Below are 13,781 nucleotides of genomic sequence, written 5' to 3' on the forward strand. Positions count from 1 at the left end.
CACCTTGTTCAAACTCATTCTGCACGTTTTTTTTATAGTTACTATTTAAACAGAATATAGAACAATTGTATTCAGAAATAGAAAAGTTTTTTTCCTTCACATGTATATTGTGCAACAAATAGTCATTGCTTGTGAGTTTTAGTAATTGTAGACTTTTTTTACCTATGTCAAGGCTTATAGGCTTGCATGGTTAGTTGAAAATTATTTAAATATACTCATCTTTAAAACACTGAAAAAATATAATTCACATTAAATATCTATATAATGGATGGTTGTATGTATGTATGTGTAATGGCATGGGATAAAATGTCTAACTGTCATGATTAGGAACTGAACCTGTATCATCTGATTTGCATTTATTTACACATAACACTACACTAAAAAGACTGGACCAGCAAATCTCATATAAACTGACCACTAATCTCCTCTCAACTTACCATGGCTAATTTCATTCTTTAGTGTATCCCAGAGTTACCTTAAGGAGCAGTTCAGACCCATTTTAACCATTGGACCACACGTTACTTTGAGTTGGATCACCCTCGATAAGTAATCTGATCATCTGTCTCATATTCAGGCCTCTAAATGTAATCTAGTTATCTGTCTCACATTCAGGCCTCTAAATGTAATCTAGTTATCTGTCTCATATTCAGGCCTCTAAATGTAATCTAGTTATCTGTCTCATATTCAAGCAAATGTACCACTAGACTAAAAGGTTCAAACCAGATAGGCTGGATAAAAAACAGGCCTCATATAATTTGAATACTATATATGTACTGTATATTCCCTAATTAATACCCCCATGGCATTACATTTTCTAAATAATGGTCATTTATTAGAACACTATAATGAAAGGTAAAGTTGTTCTTTTGATATACTCTTATAATGATCAGATGTATATCTTGGCGTCTTTCTGCCACTGAATTCAGTCATTGTAAATACATGTATCAGCACAGTTAAAATGATCAATCAGTCAACACATTTTGGACTGATAAGCCTTTGAACTGTCTTACTCTCCATCTATTGCATCATATTGAACACCATGTGACTTTAGTAATTTATACATTGATATATACACTGCAACTGCCTGCAGCATTATGTTGTAATCATGAATCTGAAGTAGATGGGTATTGAAAAGCACAGGTCTTACAAAGCAACTTTTACATTTTCTTTTCTTAAAAAATGGGAGGGGGTCGTTAATTAGAGTGGAGACATAAATTAGGGAATATACAGTATGTAAGGATAGATGAATGAATGGATGGAAGTATTACCATATGTCCCATATCTGTATGTCCCTTAATAGTCTTCTTCACTTCTCAGTCACTAATTTACCCACAAAATTTATATGATTTTGGTCTCAGTTGATTATTCATTCATGCAATGTATATTTAAAAAGCTGGAATAAAAAGTTGTGTTGGGTTATTTGAAAAGTGTTCTTCAGTTGCATGTGCAAATGTTTTTTCAGGAATCCTTTTTTTGAAGTAGCTTGAAATATACATGGACTTCAAAAGTGATATCATTAGAACCAAAAACTGTACACATAATTTAATGTAACATCATATCTCTTATTTTCTAAATGTTTACGTAACAAAACTCAATGTCAAATTCTGAAAACTCTGACATCTGGTTTTCAGTTTCAGACATATTCAGGTATTTTTTTATTTAACGTTCTGTACCTCAGCTTTATTAGAAATACCCAGCTGTCTTCATGACGTCAGTTATCTCCCCAGGATATTGTGACCACTTTCATCCATCATGCTAACTTCTACTTAAGTTTTTGATGAAATTTATCTGGGAGAATACTTCAACCATTATGTAAATTGGTTCAATAGGTATTTGGTTTCTAGCTACAACACCCCCATTGGCAGACACCCTTAACCATTAGGTTTACTGAATTTACCTTTAAATAGGAAAATTAATTTGCTGTGGTCAATTCCAGATATTAGCTGATCAGTTTTTGGTCCAGATCTGGAAAGTCCAGATCTGGACTTTCACATTAGATTCAGTGGAGCTGGTCAGGGATCCAGACTAATTTTACAGGAGTACCTCAGATGCTTTAATCTCTCTGTGTTCATCATGTAAAACACCTGCGTGATTAAGGTTTTTTGTTCCATTATAGCATAATCTAGAAATGTCATCCAATTATCTAATTATTCAAAACACATTGAAGGCATAAGGGACAATCAGCCTTTTAAAATGTGCAACCAGTCAGCACAGAAGTATACAATGGAATATTCACATACTTGTATGGCCATAGCACAGAAGTATACAATGGAATATTCACATACTTGTATGGCCATGTTTGGTAAAACAACAGGAAAGGCAGTAATTACATTGACTGGATATCATGTCATGTCATTTTCACTATTGCTTATGGCAGGAGATGTGATTGCCACTGCCACATGAATTAAAAAATAAAACCCATAAAAACTGCATCAAGATGGGATGTAGCAGGAAGAAATTTATCTCCGTTAGGTTGACAGTAGCAATTAATGAAACTGAGTGGAGGTCCTTAAACATAAAGTTACCTTCATTGCATCAGACCACAGTTATAATAATGGTAATCTTTTATTAAATAGGGTAATACAATTAGCTTACAGCTAGGTGGTCTCCCTCATGGAACTCTAATAAAATTACAAAAGGTAAATGCCTTTTGAGCTGCGTAATATTTAGCCAACACCATCAGGAAATAAAGATCTATATTAATGTACAAGACAAAAAACAAAAACACAGTCAAAAGGAATAGATAAGAACAACCTGTTGACTTTGCCTTTTTAGGCAGATGCCTTGGGACACAGATTGGATAGTGATCACTAACTGTACATATTGGAACTTGTATTTCAGGATGTTCTTTTAATATGGTCAATGAGGGTAGAACTAATTTCATTCACTCTTAATGTCTGATTTATAATTTTTTACCAGATTGTTTATATCAGCTAAATCCAATCTTATATTGTTAATAGATTAAAGGTAACCATTTTCTAAACTACCTGTTATTATTACCTCACCTGAATCTGTTGACATTTACTAGTTCATTTTCAGATTTGTCAAACCAGTCCATCTTGGAATTTGGTAGCCTGTTTGCAGAACATGCAAGAACAGAACCTTAAGCTGGGTGGTTTAACTTCTAGACAAATGTTGCTTCTTTCAATATAATATCTTCTTTCAAATTAGGGTTTGGGATACATAAAGAATAATACCCCTCCACCAGACTTTGATCACAGAGATCTTTTCTTTCAAATTCAACTGGTTCAATGTCAGTCATCTACTTGATTTGTTAAGAAGGTTCCACATCACATCTCCCAAGAATGTACCATTTTTAACATGCCCAAGAGATGTATTCTGATTGTTGTTATGTGTATTTTGCTTGTCATTACAAGGGAGAGAAAAATTGTCATGTCTTAAGAATACAAGGACTCTAACTTTGAGCATTACTACTAGATGTATCAGTGTGGTTGTAACTTTGTGTATTAATTCCAGATGTATCAGTGTGGTTGTAACTTTGAGTATTACTACCAGATGTATCAGTGTGGTTGTAACTTTGAGTATTACTACCAGATGTATCAGTGTAGTTGTAACTTTGAGTATTACTACCAGATGTATCAGTGTGGTTGTAACTTTGAGTATTACTACCAGATGTATCAGTGTGGTTGTAACTTTGAGTATTACTACCAGATGTATCAGTGTGGTTGTAACTTTGAGTATTACTACCAGATGTATCAGTGTGGTTGTAACTTTGAGTATTACTACCAGATGTATCAGTGTGGTTGTAACTTTGAGTATTACTACCAGATGTGTCAGTGTGGTTGTAACTTTGAGTATTACTACCAGATGTGTCAGTATGGTTGTAACTTTGAGTATTAATTCCAGATGTATCAGTGTGGTTGTAACTTTGAGTATTAATTCCAGATGTATCATTGTGGTTGTAACTTTGAGTATTACTACCAGATGTATCAGTGTGGTTGTAACTTTGAGTATTAATTCCAGATGTATCAGTGTGGTTGTAACTTTGAGTATTAATTCCAGATATATCAGTGTGGTTGTAACTTTGAGTATTACTACCAGATGTATCAGTGTGGTTGTAACTTTGAGTATTACTACCAGATGTATCAGTGTGGTTGTAACTTTGAGTATTACTACCAGATGTATCAGTGTGGTTGTAACTTTGAGTATTACTACCAGATGTATCAGTGTGGTTGTAAGTTTGAGTATTACTACCAGATGTGTCAGTATGGTTGTAACTTTGAGTATTAATTCCAGATGTATCAGTGTGGTTGTAACTTTGAGTATTAATTCCAGATGTATCAGTGTGGTTGTAACTTTGAGTATTACTACCAGATGTATCAGTGTGGTTGTAACTTTGAGTATTAATTCCAGATGTATCAGTGTGGTTGTAAGTTTGAGCATTACTATCAGATATATCAGTGTGGTTGTAAGTTTGAGTATTACTACCAGATGTATCAGTGTGGTTTTAAGTTTGAGTATTACTACCAGATGTATCAGTGTGGTTGTAACTTTGAGTATTACTACCAGATGTATCAGTGTGGTTGTAACTTTGAGTATTACTACCAGATGTGTCAGTATGGTTCTAATTCTGAGTATTATTACCAGATGTATCAGTGTGGTTGTAACTTTGAGTATTAATTCCAGATGTATCAGTGTGGTTGTAAGTTTGAGTATTACTATCAGATGTATCAGTGTGGTTGTAACTTTGAGTATTAATTCCAGATGTATCAGTGTGGTTGTAACTTTGAGTATTAATTCCAGATGTATCAGTGTGGTTGTAACTTTGAGTATTACTATCAGATGTATCAGTGTGGTTGTAACTTTGAGTATTACTACCAGATGTATCAGTGTGGTTGTAACTTTGAGTATTACTACCAGATGTATCAGTGTGGTTGTAACTTTGAGTATTACTACCAGATGTGTCAGTATGGTTCTAATTCTGAGTATTATTACCAGATGTATCAGTGTGATTGTAACTTTGAGTATTAATTCCAGATGTATCAGTGTGGTTGTAAGTTTGAGTATTACTATCAGATGTATCAGTGTGGTTGTAACTTTGAGTATTAATTCCAGATGTATCAGTGTGGTTGTAACTTTGAGTATTAATTCCAGATGTATCAGTGTGGTTGTAACTTTGAGTATTACTATCAGATGTATCAGTGTGGTTGTAACTTTGAGTATTACTACCAGATGTATCAGTGTGGTTGTAACTTTGAGTATTAATTCCAGATGTATCAGTGTGGTTGTAAGTTTGAGTATTACTATCAGATGTATCAGTGTGGTTGTAAGTTTGAGTATTACTACCAGATGTATCAGTGTGGTTGTAAGTTTGAGTATTACTACCAGATGTATCAGTGTGGTTGTAAGTTTGAGTATCACTACCAGATGTATCAGTGTGGTTGTAACTTTGAGTATTAATTCCAGATGTATCAGTGTGGTTGTAACTTTGAGTATTAATTCCAGATGTATCAGTGTGGTTGTAAGTTTGAGTATCACTACCAGATGTATCAGTGTGGTTGTAACTTTGAGTATCACTACCAGATGTATCAGTGTGGTTGTAACTTTGAGTATCACTATCAGATGTATCAGTGTGGTTGTAACTTTGAGTATCACTACCAGATGTATCAGTGTGGTTGTAACTTTGAGTATCACTACCAGATGTATCAGTGTGGTTGTAACTTTGAGTATTACTACCAGATGTATCAGTGTGGTTGTAAGTTTGAGTATTACTATCAGATGTATCAGTGTGGTTGTAAGTTTGAGTATTACTACCAGATGTATCAGTGTGGTTGTAAGTTTGAGTATTACTACCAGATGTATCAGTGTGGTTGTAACTTTGAGTATCACTACCAGATGTATCAGTGTGGTTGTAACTTTGAGTATTAATTCCAGATGTATCAGTGTGGTTGTAAGTTTGAGTATTACTATCAGATGTATCAGTGTGGTTGTAACTTTGAGTATTACTACCAGATGTATCAGTGTGGTTGTAAGTTTGAGTATTACTACCAGATGTATCAGTGTGGTTGTAAGTTTGAGTATTACTACCAGATGTATCAGTAGGGTTGTAACTTTGAGTATCACTACCAGATGTATCAGTGTGGTTGTAACTTTGAGTATTACTACCAGATGTGTCAGTATGGTTCTAATTCTGAGTATTATTACCAGATGTATCAGTGTGGTTGTAACTTTGAGTATTAATTCCAGATGTATCAATGTGGTTGTAAGTTTGAGTATTACTATCAGATGTATCAGTGTGGTTGTAACTTTGAGTATTAATTCCAGATGTATCAATGTGGTTGTAAGTTTGAGTATTACTATCAGATGTATCAATGTGGTTGTAACTTTGAGTATTAATTCCAGATGTATCAGTGTAGTTGTAAATTTGAGTATTACTACCAGATGTATCAGTGTGATTGTAACTTTGAGTATTAATTCCAGATGTATCAGTGTAGTTGTAACTTTGAGTATTACTACCAGATGTATCAGTGTGGTTGTAACTTTGAGTATTAATTCCAGATGTATCAGTGTAGTTGTAACTTTGAGTATTACTACCAGATGTGTCAGTATGGTTCTAATTCTGAGTATTATTACCAGATGTATCAGTAGGGTTGTAACTTTGAGTATCACTACCAGATGTATCAGTGTGGTTGTAACTTTGAGTATTACTACCAGATGTGTCAGTATGGTTCTAATTCTGAGTATTATTACCAGATGTATCAGTGTGGTTGTAACTTTGAGTATTAATTCCAGATGTATCAGTGTGGTTGTAAGTTTGAGTATTACTACCAGATGTATCAGTGTGGTTGTAAGTTTGAGTATTACTACCAGATGTATCAGTGTGGTTGTAAGTTTGAGTATTACTACCAGATGTATCAGTGTGGTTGTAAGTTTGAGTATTACTACCAGATGTATCAGTAGGGTTGTAACTTTGAGTATCACTACCAGATGTATCAGTGTGGTTGTAACTTTGAGTATTAATTCCAGATGTATCAGTGTGGTTGTAACTTTGAGTATTACTACCAGATGAGTCAGTATGGTTGTAACTTTGAGTATTATTACCAGATGTATCAGTGTGGTTGTAACTTTGAGTATTAATTCCAGATGTATCAGTGTAGTTGTAACTTTGAGTATTACTGCCAGATGTATCAGTATGGTTGTAACTTTGAGTATTACTACCAGATGTATCAGTGTGGTTGTAACTTTGAGTATTATTACCAGATGTATCAGTATGGTTGTAACTTTGAGTATTACTACCAGATGTGTCAGTATGGTTGTAACTTTGAGTATTACTACCAGATGTGTCAGTATGGTTGTAACTTTGAGTATTATTACCAGATGTATCAGTATGGTTGTAACTTTGAGTATTACTACCAGATGTATCAGTGTGGTTGTAACTTTGAGTATTATTACCAGATGTATCAGTATTTTTGTAACTTTGGGTGCTACTACAAGAAATAAAGTTGTTCTTTTGAATTCTGTCCTTTGAGTACAGCTTTAAGTTCACTTTACTCAGGTGAATAATGTAATTTGAGTTCAGTTTTTTGTTTACTATATTATTAATGTTCATCAAAGAGAATGGCTTTGAGTTTACTGATATGTCATTTATTTTTATCTTGTCTTTAGTTTTTCTGGCTTGTGTTGGTTCTTACTGAATTTTCGTCCATGGTATGAGTAGTTATGGTGAAACACTTAGCTAGGCTTTATGAACCATTTGTTTCATTCATGTGTATTACCCTGATTGCTGACTGAAAACTTTCTTTAGCAGGTAATGAAATGGTCTTGGTAGTAACACTCTACTTCCTTAACTTTTTAAATGCATGTTTATCAAGTTGTCACTCACAGTACATGATATTTCATTACACCTTACTAACAAATTGGTTTAACTTATGGGAAAATGTTAACTTCATTACTGGGGAGGACTAATTAGGGTTGGCAGGTCTGCCTTAGGCCCCGATGAGGGGTAAGAAAATCTATTGGCAGAAGAACAATTATTTCCAAAATGTTTTTGAATGAAATTTTGTATATGCAACTGGCATCCACAGATGCATGGTTGTTTGAAGCAACAAAGACAAGTCTGATTTACAGCTAATATTGACCAATGGGTCTTTATTGGGTTAAACTTTGGAAACTGTTGAGACCTCCACCCTGTAATCATATATACACTAGTTGGCCACTGGGTCTATCCTTACACAGATTTAAGGGTTAAACAAATTAGGTGTGTATGGGGAATGTCCTGTTCCATTGATACAGCCATCTTTATAGACACTGAATGTTGGATGAATATAGTAGATGTGTGGTTAAACAGCCACACAAACATTTCATTGCTACAGCCATCTTTAACATCAACTTCAGCATACTTACAAGTTTCATGACAGTGGTGGAGGGTCCTTTGTGTTTGAATGAATATTTAACTAATTTACATATTATTATTATTTGGCTCTATAGTAGTCCCCCCTATTTTGCAGCAATTTTAAATGTAAATGAAAAATAGATGATATTAATTGATTGGCCTTTTCATAATGATAAACAATGTCACAGTAAAGATAACTACAGTTCCATCAAACCAAATATCCATTGTATTTGAATTTTATCTTGTTAATTCTGATAGCTGTTACTTTTATCAGTAATGCCAATATTCCATATTTTTTCCATATTCATTTTATTTTGTTTAATTTCTACAAAGAAAATCATACATTTCAAAACCCAGAGATCAATTTCAGATTTTTGTATGATGTTCCATTTTTCTATATCAGCAATTCAGCTATATTTAAAACCATGATCAAAAATTACTTCCCCTCACAAATTTCATGGCTTTCCTCATCAGACTCACCAGCCATGATGAACCACCTTCAGTCACTTTATTAATTATTACACCTCAATAAATTTCCTACTTTGTCATTAAAATCTCCAAATTACAATGAACTCTGTGGCCAGAATCTTTAATTATTTAGACATGATAGATTTGAAAAATAAAACAGTTTGTGCAATAAATGCCATTCGTTATGGTATTCCTGCCTTGCTGCAAGTAGAATCACATGTATGTATCCCTGTGATTTTGATCTCATGACGTTCTCAATTCCCTACCACTAGATCTAAGACCAAATAGCTTTGTGTTAGTAGAAACATTTATATGTTGACATTTTCATATATTTATCTTTAAATTATCTTCAATATCAAAAGAAAGTCTAATATTTAAAACAAGTTGCTAACAAATTTTTCAAATTATTGAACTTTTCAAACCATCCAAGCTTTAAGATCAATTTCTCTTTTTTTCTTGTTGCCAATCTTGACAAAATCAAAGAATTTAGAATAATGATGGGTTGGAGGGTTCATGTACTGACATATTAAGCAAAGGAGAATAATGATGGCTTGAAGGATTCATGTAATATGACACCAAGCAAAGGAAAATAATGACAGCTTGTAGGTTCATTTAATATGACACTAAACACAAAAGAATAATGATGGCTTGGATGGTTCATGTAATAACATTAAACAAAGGAGTGAACATATATTGCTAGATATTGATAAGAAGCAATTGGTATAGATGCAAAAAAGACACATAATCTGTGCAGCATCTAAATAATTGTAATATCAGATATATGTCAAGTTTAGGGACTAAAAAACATATAAATATGAAAGTACTTCACCAGGGAAACATGTACATTGTGATCTGCATCCAGTTGTTTCACAAAAATATTATCATTTCATGGAAGTACTAATGGGATTCACCATTTGGGAAAAAAGAACTTAAACAGTGATTTTATGCAAGAATCCACCAAGAAAATATAACAGAATTTTAGTGAATCCTACTGGGTTTGGTTGTTGGGTTTCATTTTTTTCCTTTAAATTAGCTAAGTATACTTAACATGAGTTTCAATAAGAAATAAAGTAGAGGAAAAGATGGAAAATTGGTGGGAATGGATCTTGGTCAAAGGCACTTTCCCACACACACACACCTATGTTGGTATATGAACTCAAATTAGACTTGCTTTCCTTGGTGAAGAAATGTGAAATTAGTTTTAAAATGTTTCTTTTTGTATTGTTAAATTTGTATAAAATTTATGTTGATAATTTATATCTCAAGTTTTTCCTGATGATCATATTCTTTTGGATTCCATCCTATTAAGCAAGAAAAAATGTATCATGCAGAATCATCAGATTTATTAATACTGGTAGTAAACCACTGCAATATGTTCAAAGTTCTTTGAATGAAATGAATATCATTTAATTACTAAGCTTTATATGTGGGCCCCTCACTAGCTCCCAGCTATATTAGCTGGTAACCATTGACAGAGTGTGTCCCAACATATTGCCAAAATTGATAAAGCATTTGATATGTTCATATGGCCCCCAAAGGTCTGTGATGTTATATTTCGGTCAAAAATCAAGAAGAGTTTTTGGATACAAAAATGTTATTTAGATAGTACAGTATAGTTTAGAATTCATGGTTGATCTTACCTATTTGGTACTTGTTGAGGTACCCAGTCTGGCTTCTCAACATTCCCAAGTTTTTAAATTGAGATTAAATTGATACTTCCTGCCAGAGACAAATGTCCAAGGCCCGTTTCTTTCCTCCCTCTTCCTATTTGTGATCTTTTGCCAAAAATTTCCTACTGTCCTGTGTCTGCTGTATGTCTTATGCTATATTGTGTGTGTGTTACCGTGTGATTAAATACACTGAAGGTTTTATAATAATACAAAAACTAAAATGAAAACTAAAAATTATAAACATAAGAAGATGATATATTATGGTATGGGCAAAGTCCAGGACAGAAGATGATGTATTATAGTATGGGCATAGCCCAAAGCAGGAGATATTTCACACTTTATTATATTCTTTATATATTGAAAATTGCATTAATGATAATAAAAACCAGCAATTCATGCAAGAAATGACATAAAATTACCCCCCAAAATATTAATAGAGCAATTTGCACCAGTGATAAATTATTAATGAATTACAACAGCATGCAAGATTTTATTATTAACAGTACTACTAGTAATTCTGTGCATAAATGAGTACACTCTCTTTCTTCGCAAAATGCAAAGGCTGTTGATATTGTTATTAAGACACCTTCCCATGCCCTGTGGTGTCTATCATTACCCATTAAAAATCAAAACCCATTGTTGTTACAGACATTTAATTGCATCATTGTAGAACATGAAAATTTTGTCCGTAAAGGAGCAAAACAACTTCATACAATTTGATTTCAAAAGCAATATTTTTGCATTTGTAGAACATTTTTGCTGGTATACAAAGAGAATGATATTGCTTTTGTACATCACTGTCATCACACAAATCAGAGCAAATAATATATGTTACATATATATATTTAAATTAATTGTTTGTCAGTTAGTTTTAAAATAGTTTTGTTCCATTACATGTTATTGTAATGTAATATTGTTTACCGGACTTGATTTTTTAAGAATTAAGTTCAGTTCTGTTTGACTTGATTCATTTTTTTTATTTTTTGTCATTGTTGTAAATACCTAATAATAGAAACATTGTATCTAGTTGCTGACCTTAAAATCAGTGACAATTTAGGTAAACAACTTTTTTTATTTTTTTTAATTCTTTCTCAGAGTAAGAATCATTTAGTTGAGCCAAGGTCATACCTGGACTATGTGACATGAGGCACATGTTAATTCATAAACAAACTTCTATTTTTTCCCAGAGGGATGAACTCTTGACCCCCATCCAGGAATCTATTTTGCATTTTTGTTACTCTTATAGCTGGTGTTATGATAAGAATTATATCAGTCGTGTCTTAACACTTGAGATGTCAAGTTGTTTTATTTTGTGTCCTAGTTTGGGGCTGAATTTTTTTTTCTTCAAATTATTGAATTCAAATGATTGTTTTCCCTGCAACTACAAAAGTACTCTAAATTAATTCTTGGACAAAGACATTTACCAGAATTTATATGGAATTCAAAAACTGGAATAATATTTTCTGTGATTCAACAGCTTGGATTTTCATTGGGATTTGAACTGTGATTCACTTAGAACTTTTCATTGATAGGACTTGTGTTTTTTAAATTCTTGGATTATTTTTGGATTTAATTCGTAAAACCATTTGTTCTTTTTTCTCATTTTTCACTTTGCGTTCTTGGAAAATAAATTATTAGTTAAGTTCTACAAAGCTTGTTGTCTTCACTCTTTTCTGTTACATATATTAAGAGTATAGACTCATAACACCTAGATACATATGCTAATTGACGAACAGCAGCTTTTTTCCATAAAGCCAGGCTTAAGATATGGACACCTTTTTTAGACTTGGAGGTCTGAAACACATACATATTCTTCTGTGTTGTTGTTTTAATAGCTTTCATATTCAACCAGTATAGGGGCTAAGTACAGACATATAAGTACAGACATATGAGTACAGACATATAAGTATAGACATATCATAAGCAAAATGTTCAGGTTATAAATAAACCATAGATTTGTTTCTAAAAGTATTAAAGGAAGTAAATTCACTTTCAGTAATAATAATAATGACTTTGTATAGCACCTAATCTTTAGAAGCTCTAAGCGCTTTACAACATTAGACAACACCTATAAGACAAAAAACATATAATGATATGATTACAAAAACAAACACCATGATATTAGAAAACATTAAATATTGAATGTATTACACAAGATGTGTTATTTGTGTCGTGTTTTATACTTCTCAAGTACTTTTTTCTGTTGTTTTGGATCAGACTGAGCAATATGTAAGACATGTCAATTCATCATCAGTGTCATTCACATTTTGTATCAGTTAAAATCCTGTAGCCTTTCTTATTACATCTCTGATTCATGCCCTACCCTCCATATTGCATAACTTACAGAATTCTGTGAGATAATTTGTTACAAACCTCTTTATAATTTTGTAATTAGTCAAAAAACAAGGGTGTGCCTTCCTCACTTTATTATTAGCATTAGATTACCACTGCTGATCATGATCTATTTGATATGAAAGTAAAGAGAGAGAGAATTGATTGATTGTTCTTTTTGACATAGAATGAATCATGTCAGGCAAGTATTTTCATTGATATTGAATTGGAAAAACCCAGTGTCATCTAGGTTGAAACTAATACAGCCCGTTGAGAGCAAGTTACCATAACAGGTCAGACTGACCACCATGGTGTCTGTTCATACCGGTTATAATACTGCCCCCATTGAGGGTAAGTCACCATAACAGGTCAGATTGACCACCATGGTGTCTGTTCATACCGGTTATAATACTGCCCCCATTGAGGGTAAGTCACCATAACAGGTCAGATTGACCACCATGGTGTCTGTTCATACCAGTTATAATACTGCCCCCATTGAGGGTAAGTCACCATAACAGGTCAGATTGACCACCATGGTGTCTGTTCATACCGGTTATAATACTGCCCCCTTTGAGGGTAAGTCACCATAACAGGTCAGATTGACCACCATGGTGTCTGTTCATACCAGTTATAATACTGCCCCCATTGAGGGTAAGTCACCATAACAGGTCAGATTGACCACCATGGTGTCTGTTCATACCAGTTATAATACAGCCCATTGAGGGTAAGTATCCATAACAACTAAGTTAGATTAGCCACCATGGTGTGTCACTGCCTGGGAACTTTACTACCGTTGCCTCAGCAAGATGTAACCAGCATGTGTTTATGTATCATTTAAGAAAAAACAAACAAACTTTTTGGGTAGCAATTGTTATATATTTTGTCATTTTGAAAAACAAATTACACATGGCTAACGATAACACTAAGAAGTTTTGACTGAGCTTAATTTTAATTGTATA

At 33.3% G+C, this 13,781-nt stretch overlaps 2 protein-coding genes across 4 annotated transcripts in view; one reads left to right on the forward strand and one right to left on the reverse strand.

Moving 5' to 3' along the window:
• Positions 1-13,781, forward strand: part of LOC149779382 (dynein heavy chain domain-containing protein 1-like) — a 457,419-nt gene that overhangs the window by 364,840 nt on the left and 78,798 nt on the right. The gene's annotated exons all lie outside the window — the stretch shown is intronic.
• LOC149779383 (protein boule-like) overlaps positions 1-13,781 on the reverse strand; it is a 207,236-nt gene that overhangs the window by 16,047 nt on the left and 177,408 nt on the right. The gene's annotated exons all lie outside the window — the stretch shown is intronic.

This window comes from Sinohyriopsis cumingii, chromosome 17, assembly GCF_028554795.1.
Source record: "Sinohyriopsis cumingii isolate HCF-2022 chromosome 17, ASM2855479v2, whole genome shotgun sequence".
Taxonomy (NCBI): domain Eukaryota; kingdom Metazoa; phylum Mollusca; class Bivalvia; order Unionida; family Unionidae; genus Sinohyriopsis; species Sinohyriopsis cumingii.